The sequence below is a fragment of the Protopterus annectens genome, chromosome 1.part0 (genome assembly GCF_019279795.1).
Source record: "Protopterus annectens isolate FY-2018-M chromosome 1.part0, PAN1.0, whole genome shotgun sequence".
Lineage (NCBI taxonomy): Eukaryota > Metazoa > Chordata > Ceratodontiformes > Protopteridae > Protopterus > Protopterus annectens.
The window spans coordinates 1,979,600,022-1,979,615,693 of NC_056725.1; positions in this window are offsets into that span (position 1 = coordinate 1,979,600,022).

Here is a 15,672-nt window from a genome sequence, read left to right on the forward strand (position 1 = left end):
ATGTGTCATAGGGGTTAGTGCTGGCCCCCCTACTGTTTGGTATATGCTTCTCAGAAGATCAGGTCAATACTAAGGGGTTGTGGCTATTCAAGTTTGCAGATAACTGCAAACTAGGTGTAATCATTGAATCCCCAAATGATGTCAGTACACTGCAGGAGGGTTTCACACAGACCAACGACTGGTGTATTAGTCACGGTCTCAAACTGAATGCAAAGAAATGCATCATCATTCCTTTTGGCACAAACAATGTCCCTTCACACTATCAAATACATAACAATACCCTAAATACCCATGAAGTGGTAAGGGGCGTGGAATCACAGGTTGACTGTGATCTCAAGTTTGACCACCATATGTCTACTGTTGTAAGGAAAGCTTTCCATGTAGTTCACTTCATTAGTAAAAGCATCACCTTGAGAGCAAAAGAAGTTATAACCCTCCTATACTCGGCACTTATCCAGCCCATATTTGAGTATAATGCCCCATTTGGTATGTACTGCACTAAGCATCTACAGCAGCTTGAGAGACCTCGGAGGTTTCTAACAAAGAAGATCAAGGGTCTCCAGCATGTGCCTTACATGGACCGATTAAAATCCCTGTCACTATACTCCGTATCATATAGACTAATGCCTGGCCTACACAGCAACCCAAGCCCCAAACCTAATGAACTTACTGCAGATCCATAAAACAAATGGGTTTAGGGCTACCCACTTCAGGGACTTAAATATGGCCTGTGACTTAAATAGGACACACTGGAGGGACAGATTTATCTTCCAGTGACAGCCACATCTTTGGAACAAGCTACCAATTCATGTGAAACAAAGTACCTCTATGACACTGTTTAAGAGGAACATGGATAAAGTGGATGGGGCACCATAAATTCTTACCGGGGATAGTGCCCACAACCTTCTTGGACATGGGTAGTCATCACTAAATGCAATCTTGGGTATTGATTTGTAACCTCTAGAAGAACAGTATTACATTGGGTTGAAATGGCTAGGCTTAAAATTACCTCCAGTTCGATAGACTAGTAATCTCCTGTAATCTTATGAGCACTTCTAGTTTCCTCAACTGCTTTGCCTTTACTGCCCAGGTTTCTGCATCATGCAGTAGGATTCGGTGCATCGCTGTTTTGTACACCACTCTTTTCAGCTTCTTTGGCATTCTTCTGTCATGTATTGCAGCTCACACTCTCTGCCACTTGGCTGCAGCCCCTCTGATTCTATCTTTGAATTCCTCATTCAGACTTCTCTTCTCCTCAACCATCCCTCCCAAATGCATGATGCTGTTAACCTGTTCCACTATTTTCCCTTCTATTTTAATTCTCAGCTTCTTATGAACTCCACCATTTGCTGCCATTTGATCAATTCTGCACATTTTATGGCAGTGTGTCCAGGCATGGGGTTTGTGCATTAATGTGTTGAAGTCCATGATGATGATGGTATTGAGTGTGTGTGTGTGTGTTTTTGTTTGTGTGCATGTGTCTGTATGACTTACCATGGCCACTATGGGTGTGTGTGTGTGCCTTCAGAGACACAGTGTCAGCTTATGTGCCATCACTACTCTCTGTCATACTAGGCAAGTCAAAGCCATGCATGAAAAGGGTCGAGTTTACCATGCATGCCCCCATCCATGAGGACTATGTCTGTCAGAAGGTGCATGGGTTGTTTCTTGACACTGGCTGTAAGCTGTTGTGCTTCCTAAATGTGAATGTTGTCAGCTGGATGAGCTCTTATCACCACCACTTCCATGGCCATGACCACATGGATGACCTTGCCTCCATGTAGACACATCCACAACAGACAACAGTCCACTAACGCTGTGCTGATTAAGCCATAAGAAGGCTGAAACATGCATGTCCACAGCTAGTGAGGTTTGGCTTTATTGGCCTGAATTTGTCCATAACAAACTTAAAAAGAAAAAGAATTCATGGACATTCAGAACTGCCATATAGCTGAAACACCTGATGTCCTTAAAGGGTCATTTGCCTATATTCCATGTGCCTCTAATGCAATTTAAAGAATCAGACTGTGGAAACTCTAGCTTGGCTAGATTTTTCTTTTAGTTTTTACAAATACCACAACAGCACAAAAAAGTGCTGTTATTTTGATTACTGATGAAAATAACAACACATGTAAGTATTGCTATATTATTTGTAGATGGTTGTTGCACCTCGATGCCAGATGTAGCTAGATGCAATAGGTGTTATAAGCATTCATGTGACTAACACCTGCAGATGGGGGTCTTACTAAAGTTAGGCTGACATACCTGTGACATCACTAGTCAAAATTCTCTGGAACCACTCCATCTCTGCCCTAACATCCAACACTGGACTCTGAACTCTGAGGAGCTGCCTACACTCTTAAGGGATGCCAGGAACTCCTCTGTCTTGGTAAATGGTGACGCGGTAGATAACTCACCACCTGTAGCTCTCCTCACCCACGCCATGGCCTCTTCTCTGATGATGGAACTATGTATCATATCAGCGACCCTATGTTGGACTTTTTATAATTACAGCCATGACCATTGACAGCAATGTCAATCACTGATTATCAGACATGGACACTGAAGGGCTTGTTAAAGGCTTGAACATCAAGGAGTCATCCATCATGGAGACATAAGACATGTACTATAACCTCATTCTCATCCTCTGAAAAATGAGACTTGCATGAAGATGTGCTCTTAGCAGTCTTAGGAGCCATATCCCTGTTATTATGGAATAAAAAACAGCTATCAACACTCATGTTACTACACTGTTAGTGCACACAGTTTTACAATAATTTTATAATATACATATATGCCCTCAGTTAACACTTTACTCAAGTCTAACACAAGCATAGCTGCACCCTGAAAAAATACAGCCAACAGTCTAAACTCAAAATGCAAGTTGCTCCCCAACACTTAGCACAACTGTAACCTATAAAAATATAGCCATCAGTAAAAAGTCCTGATGCATCCTCCCCACCAAAAAGACAAAGCGAATGGACTAACAAATGCAAGAATGTCCACTTATCAGACACTCAGCCTCATAGGCATAGCAATAATATGAACTGGAACACAACCGAAACTTGCACTAAACAATAATTTTGCATACATGTTCACTTTTCCACCATTGCAGCGTCACATATGAATAGGTATACATCCCCCCAAAAAAATCTAAAGAATATAGACGTGTGTGTGTGTGGTGTGTGTGTGTGTGTGTGTGTGTGTGTGTGTGTGTGTGTGTGTGTGTGTGTGTGTGTGAGTCCTGAAACCCTCAAAACATTTCTGATGACTAATAAATTATAATGAAACAATGCTTCTAGACAGCATAAAGCAAATAAATATCAACATCTTACAAAGGTGCAGTTGTATGAAAGAAGACATATCTTGTAATATTTCTGAAAGAATCCTTCCTAGATCTGAAACAATTGTGAAAACATTTTTTTTTTTTGCCGGAGCATGGGAAAGAAAGTAGAGTTAAACCTGTGTAAGCACTTTGAATATGCTAATTAATTCTCAACTCATTAGACTTTCAGAATCACTCAATTTGCATGATGAGCAAGGGAGATAACTATCCTGTTGGGGTTTACAGAACGATGCACAGACCAGAGCACCACAAGAATGGGGAATAAGAGTTTGACAAGCTAATAAAGCCTTCCATGTCTGCCTCATTTGGACTGTTGTTCAGTCACTGATTTGTTAAAGAACCATGCTTTTCAAACTCACACTTTGAAAGAGAGTGTGAAACAGGTAACTCTGAGAAGACATATGACTGAACAGTGATCAGCATATTGGCCATAGTATCTAAAATTATGTGATGTGGCTGCACAAATACTCCAGACGTAGTTGAAGATCCCTAATAACTAAGAATGATATCTATGACAATGCAAACTTGAATTACACATTAAACATATATTCATAGTTGAAAACAATGGAATAGGTTTATGCTATGCTTTAAGACATTTATTGGACATACAGGATACAATTGATATTTTACATATGTATTATGGGTACTCTGTACAAAACTTGGGTTGTACCCACACCTTCATTTTCATTGTCAGATCTGTCCTGTCCTCCCATTATCACAATGAAATTTATTTCAAAAAATGAGAAAAAAGGCACCCATGATCAAGAGTACTGCAGTATAAATTCCCAGCGCAGAGGTAACCTACATTTAAATTGTGATACAGCGTGCTTCTAGCGAGTCTTTATTTGGTGCAAGTTAATGATTTGAACACGTTGGTGCAGGATTTAAAGCTTACAAAGGTGTACATGTTACTTTTTTAAAATTGTGACACTGTACTTGTTTGAAATGAATAACTTTTAACATTTGCAAATGTCTGACATGCATCTATTTTGTGCAGCTCAAGGGTCCAGTGTGGTGTGACTCCTTAACTGGCTGAAGTAGACATGCAATATTGGTAATTTATGTGTTAATAATAGTATTAATTAATGCATTCATGGGTGTATTAACAATGAAAAAATGGTTGTGTTCACATGAAACACAGTTGACAACATGGAATTCCAACTTCAAAATAGAATAGCTTCAATTCCCACATTTTCCCATTGTGGAATGTTGAAGTTATAATGCATGATAGTGAACAGTACTCACAATAACGTTTCCTATGTGTGCTTCAGTGTGCTCACACCAGTAGTGTTAACGATGAGTGTTCACATGCTGCGACCTTTTAATATTACTTCCAATGGAAAAAAAAATAGCAGCAAAGTAATCAGTTATTTAAATATGTAAAAATAGCTGCAAAAGACTTGAAATGTAGTCACACAGCTTGAGTGGCATATCTGACTAATGATCTTTATTTTTTATTGGTTCATAGGTGTATTCTAAACTAAGGACCACTGGGGCTTTCATAAGCCTAGCCAAGCATCTCAACTGTATTCCACGATTGTGTGCTTTAGAGGTTGTTTAAAGGGGTATATGTAAGCTATGGCAAGATTTATAGGCTGTCTGTCTCTGTTAGATACATAGATGCTGGACTCAGGGTGTCTTTCTACTTTCCTATCCACTAGTCCAGGCTTCTTTATACAATATAGAGTTAGGGAAGAGTTCTGCCTGACATGGATGGAAAGCATGTTCCAGATAAGTAGAATTCTTTGACCCATATCCATCCCCTCCATCATGTGCTATTTATGTGCAAGTAAAGTTTAAATCCCTAGAGCAAGTAATTCTGATATTATTCGTTTTGGAGATATGCAAAATTTCTATTACAGTGGGATTCAAGTATGCCTTTTATTCCAAGATTGCCTCTCAATTGTTCATAAGAAACAGAGTCTAGAGATAGGGCTATGAGGATATCAGCATAAGAGATGTTTTTACTCCCTATATTCTTTTTGTGAACCTCTCTGACTGTCCTAGTTGTTGCATGTGCTGGGTCAGGTACATACTGAAGGAAACATTGTACTCTGCGATAGGCCTAATGAGGGACACATACAGTGGAATGATGACTTCCTTGTACCTAGATACCATGCCATTGCTTATAAGTTGCACAATGTAGAATAATTTCCCTACTAACTTAGTGCACATGTTGGTAAAAAGCTAGACAACTTTCTACATACATATCCAAATCCCTGACTACTGGTTCTGCTCTATGGGGTGTGTTATTGGTAAGGTAATTTTCTAGGGTGGCTGAATTCCAAAGGGTACTGTTTTACATTTCTTGGCATTAAGTTTTAAAATGTTGCTTTGGTGCCAGTTACTTGTCTGTGTTAATCCTCTGTGTAGGATATTAGTATCTTGGCAGGGTTTCCATGATTGCTAATAGTTTGTAATCATCTGCAAACTTAGTCAGCCAGAGGCCCTTGACAGTGGCTAAGACTCCTGAGAAGTTAATAGCAAAAAAGACCTGATGTAACACAGAGCCTCAAGAAACTCAGATAGTGAATGGCCTCCTTGTGGAGGTGTTCTCCCCTATCCTAACTTCCTGGGACCAATCTCAGAGCCAGCTGGCCATCCAATGTGTTACACAGGATTTTATGCCTCTATCAGTGAGTTTGTGTACAATGCCTGAGTGGAGTATTGTATTAAGTGTCTTAGCCAGGTTAAGGTAGGCATTCTCAAAGAAGTCCACTAGAGTGATTAGGCATGATTTGCCCTTAAAGAAACCAAATTGGATTGAATATAGTCTTTGAAGGTTTTCTATGCCATTATCAATCATTTCCATGATATTTCTTTCCATGGCTTTGTTTATGAGACTAGTCAGACTTATGGTTCTGTTGTGGTTCCCAGGGTCTATTGGTGGCCTACTCATGCAGGGGGTGACCATTGTAGTTCTCCATTTGCTTGGCATGAAACCTGTTTTTGAAGCTATAGCTAAACAGTGATGCCAATGCTGCCAATAGGTCATGTTTCAGGTTATTTAGCAGGGATCTTGGAACATTATCAGGGCCCATCAATGTAGTGTTTAGGGCTTTGAAGGGCACATCTAGGACCTGCTGCTAGTTATAGTTTGGTGGATTTTGTTTGATGGCATTTCCTGGGAACTGGCCAGGAGAGAGAGGCATGTACAATTGGAGTTGAATTAATCAGCCATCAGGTTTGCTATATCTTCTGACTGTTTGTAGGTGCCACCATTTGAAATCAGTTCTGCAGACTGCTATGTGCTGCCTTTGATGATTCAGACATAGCTAAATAAAGCCTTGTGGTTGTCCTTTGAAAGGAGGCTATCTTTACCTAAAATCTGGCTTTAGTACACTTAATTTGACCTCTTGTTATTTTTTTAGACTGATTCGTGTGATTTTTTTCATGCTAGGTATTGCCTGTCCTAAGCTTTTCTGTCACTTTTTTTCTTTTGTTGTACAACACATTTATGCACCAGGGTGTTTTTTTTGTTTTATTTTTAGTTCTGAGCTGATATCTGCTAAGCATAGCTGTCTCTATGCATTTATTGGCATGATTGTACAAGGTTTCTGTGAATAGGTCCACATAGGCAGCTGAGTTTTCAGAGTTTGGAGAGGCTTGAATTTTTGAGAAGTTATCACAAAGTAGTAGGACGTTTGCCTTGGAATAGTTCCTAAATGTTATAGGGTTATCCAGGGATCACTAAAAAGGATTTTTATTATAAAGAAGACACCTTTGTAGTCTGACCTTAACAAAGAGAACACTACACAGCATTCACCCATATCTGTGAGCAGCAAGTTGAGTATGTTTACACCCCTAATGGGCATATTGGCTACCTTGTTCAGATGTTTGTGTTTACAAAGTCCAAAAATCTCTGAGTGACTAAGACTGGAATTGTATAAGTATACAGATTTATAGTGGGGTAGTTGAAATTGCCCATGAATGGTATAGGGTTGAATGGTGAGGGCCTCCATCAAGTCCAAGTATGAGCTATGGGTTTCTTGGGTAGTAGAGGCCAACTAAAAGCTTGTAAGGATATGATATGGGACTTTGTTTATGGAAATCTGGACATGGAGAATCTCAAATACGTCTTCCTGCTTGATTAGTCATGAGCTGAGTTTGTTGCTGATATAGATTGAGACACCTCCACTTTTGGTCCCTGCCTGAGCAGCAGCTGGCCTGAATGTGTGGAAAGCATTGCGGCTTTACACTGACAGGGATCTCTCAGTAGATTTAAGCCATGTCTCACTAACTGGACAGATGTTCAAATTCTCCAGGGTGAGCAGTAACACCTTTAGATTCCTTTGGATTGGTTTTGCTATATTAGAAGGTTGTTAAGTTTGCCGTTGTCTACAAAACTCACTACGGTGGAGGACAATCTTTTAGTCAGTATTTGTAAGACTAAAAGAGACAGGTGCAGATCATCTTTGGTAAAGCAACACGAGTGAATGGCCATATCTTTCCATGCTGACAAATACTGTACCCTCTTGGAATTATATCAAAAACTAAGTTAATAATTGAAGTTAGTCATTTTGCGTTCATATTGTGGCATCATCACTGGTGGGGGTAGAATGCTGCACTAGCCTTGGACACAAAGTCTGAGAGCTCTATAATGTCTGTCTTCATATAGTCTTAGAGGCATGTCTCAGATCATTTGCACCTACATGGACTATGACTGAATCATCAAAGTACTTGTGATTTAATGACTTGAGGCATGGGTGAATTTGACAAATCCTGGCCCCTGTTAGATAACCAACCAACCAACCAAGATGTTCTCCTTATAAATTCTAGTTAGCAGGACATCTGTATGTCCACAATGGAGACTTTTATGATAAAATGTTTGGGTAGTGTATTGGCTTGCCATATGGGCTTTGTAGTTGAGTGATCAAAGGGAATGGCTGTATGCATTGTGTTTAGTGCCATCTTGGTGGAGTGCTTTTGGGGTTGCTGAGGATTCTTTTTAGAGGTCTAATGTCTGGGAGATCTTTGGGATTTAGGAAGGTTGCTTTATGTCTTGGGCCAGTACTATGTGTGGTGGGCATAATGCTTACATCACTGACAACCTGATTGTTATTTTAAGTGCTTTTGTATGAGAATCTTGCTTTCAGTGATATTGTATAAGTACATCACTCATGTACTATATTTGTTACTCTAAGGATTAGTTGGTTGTCTGTGAACATGAGAAAATTCCTACATTGTCTTAGGATGCTCATAAATACCAAGCTGGTGCCAGTGAGATTGGAAAAGTGCTTATCCATGGTATCATGTCTTTTTTAGGCTAACTACCAAGATAACTTGGGTGGTGGGAAGATAGAAGCTACAACTAGGCTATGGATGACTGAATTCATTCAGAAGTGTTACTCATTACACAGATAAGTTGCTCTTTGTGCACTTGAGTACAGGGTAAATTTACAGTAGAAATTTTATAAGGAAAATTTAATTCCTAAGTTCCTGGGTCTATACAAGAAACTGCTAAATTCCACTAAGGTGACGAGTAGCAGAATTTATATAAGGAACAAGAAACAGATCAAACAAATTGCTACAAGTAATTATAAGGTGACTCCATAGCAGACAAGCCAGGCATGATATACACATACTTTAAGGTGATTTGAAAGCACAGAAGCAGCAACTAGACTACAGAAAAACAAGTGCATTTTATTTTGACGAAATGCAGTAAAATGCAATAAAATAATTTGAAAATGCAGCAGCAGTATTCAGAAATGGCTTAGAAAAGTTATATATTTCAATTTAAAGTGCCCATCTCAGCCTGGATGGCAAAGATGGAAGCCAAACACTCTAAGAATACAGGCAAAGATGCCAAGCATTTGGGAACTGTGGAAGTGAGCCAAGAGCTGAGCACACCCACCAAATATATAGACTCAAAGAAAAGTGACAAAACTAACTAGAAAGCCCTCTGGCCAATGAAGCAATCAAACTTTAAGCCTTCCTGTGTACATATCCCAACTTAAACAGGCCAGACTACCTTTCTACTGTCACTAGATACTTTAGATAATCAAAAGTAAAAATGTACTAACTAGCTATGACAAGTAATTCTCACTTTAAACCCCTGTATGTCTCTCCTACCTCAGACAGACAAGGCTGTCCTTCTACTGCCAGCAGAATTGCCATCACAGTCTTCTTAATGTAAAAACACACTTTAGCTTGCCAAAAGTAAAAAAGGTATCAGAAACAAATCAAATAACTAGCTCCAACAAGTAATTCTCACTTGAGCTGACCTGTATGTATCCAAACTAAGACAGACCAGGCTACCTTTCTACTGCCACTAGAAATGCATTGTCAGTCTTATTAATATAAAAACACACTTTAGTTAGCCAAAAGTGAAAAGGCACCAGAAACTAACAACAAGCTACAAGAGGTAACTGCAGTGCAATATAAAGGTAGTCAAGCCAGCAATGAGGAACACACACTTTAAAGCAATTTCAAAGCACACAAACAGTCTAAGGGAAGGACCTTCATAATTTCATCTGTCAGTGCTCTGTAAAATAAGCAGAGGGGGAAAGATGGGGATGAGTATCTAGGGCCAGGTACGGAACAAGTGAGACCAGGAGGAGCTTCCATGTAACAAACGTTCTACAGCTACAGTTCCTATTTTAAATAAGTTGTCCATCTGTAATTGATTTTTATAGTCTAATTGGCCAGATATGTAAAATATATGAAATATATTTAAACATATGAATGTCCTGTTGGGTGGAAAGGAACCAACACCCATCACACCATAGCTGGCAATGAACTAGTTCATAGCTATATGAGAAAATCTTACATGCACTTAGGGTTTGCACAGTTAAAATGTGTATAATTATGTAGTTGTATGACAACCACTTGAGCCCTGATTTCATGAAACTGCCGTACTTGTTGGTACATCCACTGGTACTGCAGCATACTTATCTGTGCCTTTCTGACATGTTATAGTCTCTCTCAATGCACCTCCCAGTTTCCTTCAATCTGTGATGGGTCTACTTGTAAGGAAAAAAAAGTAATGAAGTAGTGTATGTTGCCATGTCATGGTAGTGGTTTGCATACTTATTGGATGATGTAATTACAATGCTAAAGTGGTGGAGTCTCCCCATAATATGTCTCTCACTGGCCAAGGAGGTTGGCTTTGCACCATTTTATTATATTATAATGATGATGACACTGTTCCCCCATGCATGGGATGCCAGGAGCATGAGTGACATTCTTAGTTAGACTATTTCATGCCTCAGACTTGTACTGCTTTGTACTGAGATCCATTTTTGCCCCACTGCAGTAGCCTTCAGCTGCAGTTGTTTACAAGTAGGTGTACAAAATGTTCGACTCCTCCTCACACCATCTGTGCTGTCTAAATGCAACACTACCATAAGCATCACCTACCATTGCTTCAGTTCAAAGATCTCAAGAAAAATGGCAGGGAATTGACACCCAAAAAGATTTTGCATGCACCATCCTGTATGCATTGGCAGCCACCATGGAGAACTGAATTTGTGCAAAGGATGGCAAAGGAAGATGCTATAGATGAAATTTTTTCCTATGGCTCCTCTGTCAATTTTAGATAAGAAACATGGTGGCACTAGTACTACATGTGTTGATCTGTATTTATATCTGTCTCTCTATACAAACACACACACACACACACACACACACACACACACACACACACACACACACATATATATATATATATATATATATATATATATATATATATATATATATATATATATATATTTAAATATAGCTGTATGGGTCTACCTGAAAAGAATGAAAACCCACTTACCAAATCTCTAAAAGCAAATGCAACTTCGCAGAAACCACACTTTAATGAACACCTGGAACACCAACAACTTACTCAGGGAAACTAACCACTTGTCCATCCATAAAAAAAAAATGCACACTGAAGCAAATCACACCCACCCATGTGGGGGACTTCACCCCAACCCCACTAATCAAATATACCAACTCTGAGCTAGTACTACAGTTGAGAAAGGGGCAAAGTTCAGCATTTTGGACAAGTGGTTCCTTTCGCACAGTAATTTTCTGGTGTTTCAAGTGTTCGTTAAAGTGTGGTTTCGGCGAAGTCGTCTTGGTCATTAGAGATTCCAATAAGTAAATCCTAAAAATAGTAGTAGGAGACACCAAGGCGAGTAAAAATGTAGAAACATTTATTTAAAATAAATGAAAGTGCACAATAAGTGCTTTCAGGCAAACATGCCCTTCCTCAGATAGTAGCCAGCAGTTAAAGGCCAACATTTAAATAGTAATACAGACAATGAAAACCTAGTAATTTACCCTGAATGAGATAACAATAAGTGGGTTTTTGTTCTTTTCAGGTAGATCCATATATATATATATATATATATATATATATATATATATGTATATAAAATGTATATATAATATATAGATATAGATATCTATAAATATATAGTTCTCCCTGCATTCGACAAAATGCAAATTTGTCTGACAAATGCAGTGAACATGATTTTATGTTGACAGTAAAGATGCCTAAATGCTGGACAAAGGTGTGGATGTCCATACAGTGGACATGTTGAACATGTGGAATGTCGATACAGGTAAGTGTGGTTGGGGGGTGAGAGCATGTGTGTCTATGTGTGTGTTTATGTGAGTTACGGTTAGGCTCGGGGGTGTGTGTGAATGACAAGTGTGTTTTTGTCTGAATTTGTGTGTTTTAGGGTAAGGGTTAGGCTAGGGCATGGATGTAGTGTTGATTGTGTGTTTTTGTGAATTGTTGTGTGTCTGCATCTGTCTTGTGTAGTGACAGTAATACAGGAAGGTTTTAATGACCTTAAGGTTTAGGGTTAGGTTTGGGGGAGGGGCAGTGTTAGGGCTAGGGTTAGCACCCATTATTAAGGTGGTACAGCAGGGGTGGTGTGGTCATTTTAACCCTATCTAATTTCCTTTAGTGAGAATCAAACCCTGTACTTTTTGCTCATGATGTAAACATCCTAATCATTTTTCCAGCACCCTCATCTTATAAGTGAACTGCCCTAAAGGGTCAGTTAAAGCCTAGATAATAACCTGAGGTCAGAATCAAACCCTGTATCTTATGCTGATGAGATGGACCAAACCCACCCATTTTCCTATAGCAGCCCTGAGTTTGACAGTTTGTCCTCTTTTCACTTCATCATTATATAGTCTGTTCCTCCTGACATTTATGGTTGTCTGGCATATCGTTGAAGACTGCTGTAACTAATGACAGACCTATGTGGTTCAGACATTAGCATACTACTGTTACAAATGTTATTCTATACACTTTTCCAATGTCTAGGCACATTCTTTACAAGTCGTCCCTAAATCTGTACAGTTGTTACCACATTATTTGTATGTTTGTCCAGTATGCTTGCATTGTGAGGCATTGTTTAGTTATGTACATTACCTTAAAGCTAATGATCAAACTTTCCACAACTTCTGATCCATGAACTTCATTCCATCCTTCAGTGCCTGTTTGTTCCCAGGCGTTCCCTTGCTCCTCATTTCTTATTTTATTTATCTGATGATGTTGGTTACATCCTCACTTTAGACTTGTGTGCTTGCACTTGCTAGGATAATGTGCTTTATTGTGCAAACTCATTTTTTACTCCATGTAGTTAGATACGGCCAAAAGCCTGAGCCATGGTCTCTGGGAGAGGCTCCTCATTGGGGTACATGCCTTAACCATATGAGATGTGATAAGCAATGCTGTTCATTACCCTATAGGTTTATACTAGGCTAATTGTCCTTGTGGGCCATTTTAAGCCTAGCCAATTACCCCAAGTGAGAATTAAACCCTGTACCTTGTGTCTGTAAGGTAAACACCTTAACCATTACGCCAACCTCCATGCTGAATTGACCATGATGCACTCATGATGTCACTGAGCATCTTGGTTTATCTTTTGCTTATCTGGACAAGGTTATGCCTGGTCATTTTCGTCCAGCTGTAATGTAAACATTCAGATTATCTAAACAAGCCATAGTGGAGGCATCAAAAGAAAGACCAGCAAGATAATTGAGTTACTATGTGATTACTTTGGATGGTAAAATCATTATTGTTTCATATTGTGATGTGGCTTCCTTTTATTCTTATACTTTTAATATAACAAATCATCAGTTCAAATGATTGCAACTGTGATTTTATTTTTAGTGTGAATTTACTTTGCCACTTTCTTTTTTATAATGATAAAATGAACCGTAAACTGCTTATAGAAAAAAGAAGCAAAAACAGCAGACCTTTTTTATTCAACTTGGCTCAGTAAACACATTGTTTATACTAATGCAATGTTTATTTGGAAATTATATGTCACTGACAATGTCTGTCATCATGTCTTATATGAAAAAAAAATGCAGTCATCTAAGCCTATATCTGACAACTGTTCTTCATTTTGCAGAATATTTCCGATTTTGCCTCATATTTTTGCCAAGCCCCTCTTAAATAATTTCCTGGTAAATCACTAATGATTACAGTTAGCCCTTAATGTTTCTTATTGTTCATACAATGCAAGTTAATGCAAAATGTATTATCTTATTCATGTTTTATGGGAATTAGAGTAATATTTAAAAATTGTGCATGGTTTGGGGTTTTTGTTCCCTCCATTATTTTTGGCTTTGTCTAAAATTCTTAAGTAGCAAATTTAAGAGGCATGCTTAAACCAAACAGAAAAAAAGTGTATATCTACATTTTTTTCAGATAAAAGGTCCTTTTATAGAAAAAAAAGTCATGTTCAGTGATGATATAAGATGGAAATCTTGAAATGGAAAGGGAAAAACTATATCTTTAGGCAATTACTTTGTGATCATAGGTCAGCATATAAGTCCTAACATTATGCCTTTTTATTCATTGTAATGCTGGCATGTCTTATTCTGTACAAATCAATAGATTCATAAATTCAATTTAATATGGCCACGTGATGTCCTAGTTTATGTAACTGATTCTGGAGCTCAATAAATTTCAATTTAATACTCCACAGGATGCCATAGATTGCACTCATATCTTTTTTTTCTGTCTTCCTCACCGGTCACTTTGTTGACCCAGAAGAAATACATGCAACCATTCCCTAGGGATGAGGTTTAGAATACTGGGAATCATGCCATCATCCATTAGCAAGTTAGAGGATTTTGATTTTAAGCCCTGATTCTCTGCATACATGCTCATTGGTGTGTAAAGGACTTGCTTGAAGTGGGCCTTTGCAGTCTATTGTTATATCTTTATGTTATATGATATGTTGTTATGCTCCCCTTGATGAAAAAATAGCCCTGTAAAATAACTAGCTTACTATAAGGATTCTACCATAGAAAGAATGCTTCTGAGCACATGTCCTCCTTTCTTATAAAGAGACATGCAGGTTAAACTTTCTCACTCCTTTCATCTGCTGCATGAGCTACAGCAAGTGTCTGAGCAACCAGCTGTTCTTGGGTCATATGGGTTAAGGTAAGGGCTTTACCTGTCTATACCAATGGATATGACTACTGCTGAATTTGTAGTGCACTCAAGTACACAACGGTTAAGGGTGGGAAAAGAAGATGGAAATTCCTGCATTGTCCTAAAAATGCATAAAATACAGGAAATATAGTTAGACAACTGCTAGAGCCAAATTGATATATTCATTCTTGCTTTTGTCTTGTATAATGAACTAAGAATCAAAATTGTTCATTTGTCAAGAGACGTAATGCACAAAAACTGTTTTGAAAAAGATTAGCCAAGTTGTCTAGAACAGAAAAGGCAAGAGATAAAAGACGTCAACACAACATGCTTTGCACTCGGCACTTACAATGCAGAATACAACCCCCCCCCCCCCCCCGTGGTAAAGATTAGCATGAGTCTGAAGAGAATCCTCTGAGGTATCATGGGAATCAGTGGTTCATTTCAATACTAGTTCCATAAATTCCAGTAGCTTGCCTTTTGAAAGTGAAAGACTTTGCAGCTGTGCACTTATCAGATAATAATAATATTACTACTACTACTAGTAATAATAATTGCAGAAAGTTGTCATTTTCCTGCAGGTGGAAACATTTTGTGTTTAACTGGTAACGTTATTAATTTAGCTTTCAAGGTTACTACAGAGCACATGAATGACAACCTAAGGACTTCAAGTGTATTTTTTGTATCAGGACTGTTAACAAGCATGTAGAAATGAAAATAAATTGTAGAGTTTGCAAAAAAAGAGCTGTCAGATATCATCCTGTGGAAATATGCTGCAGTTGTAGAGAAAAAATACTTTGCTATAGTGAAAGAATTCTATAGTCAATTTCTTTAAGTGCACTGTTCTTCTAAGAAGACGGATTCAAGGACCCCTACATGGTCTGTTAATACCATATGAGCATCGCAATGTGACGCGCACATGAGA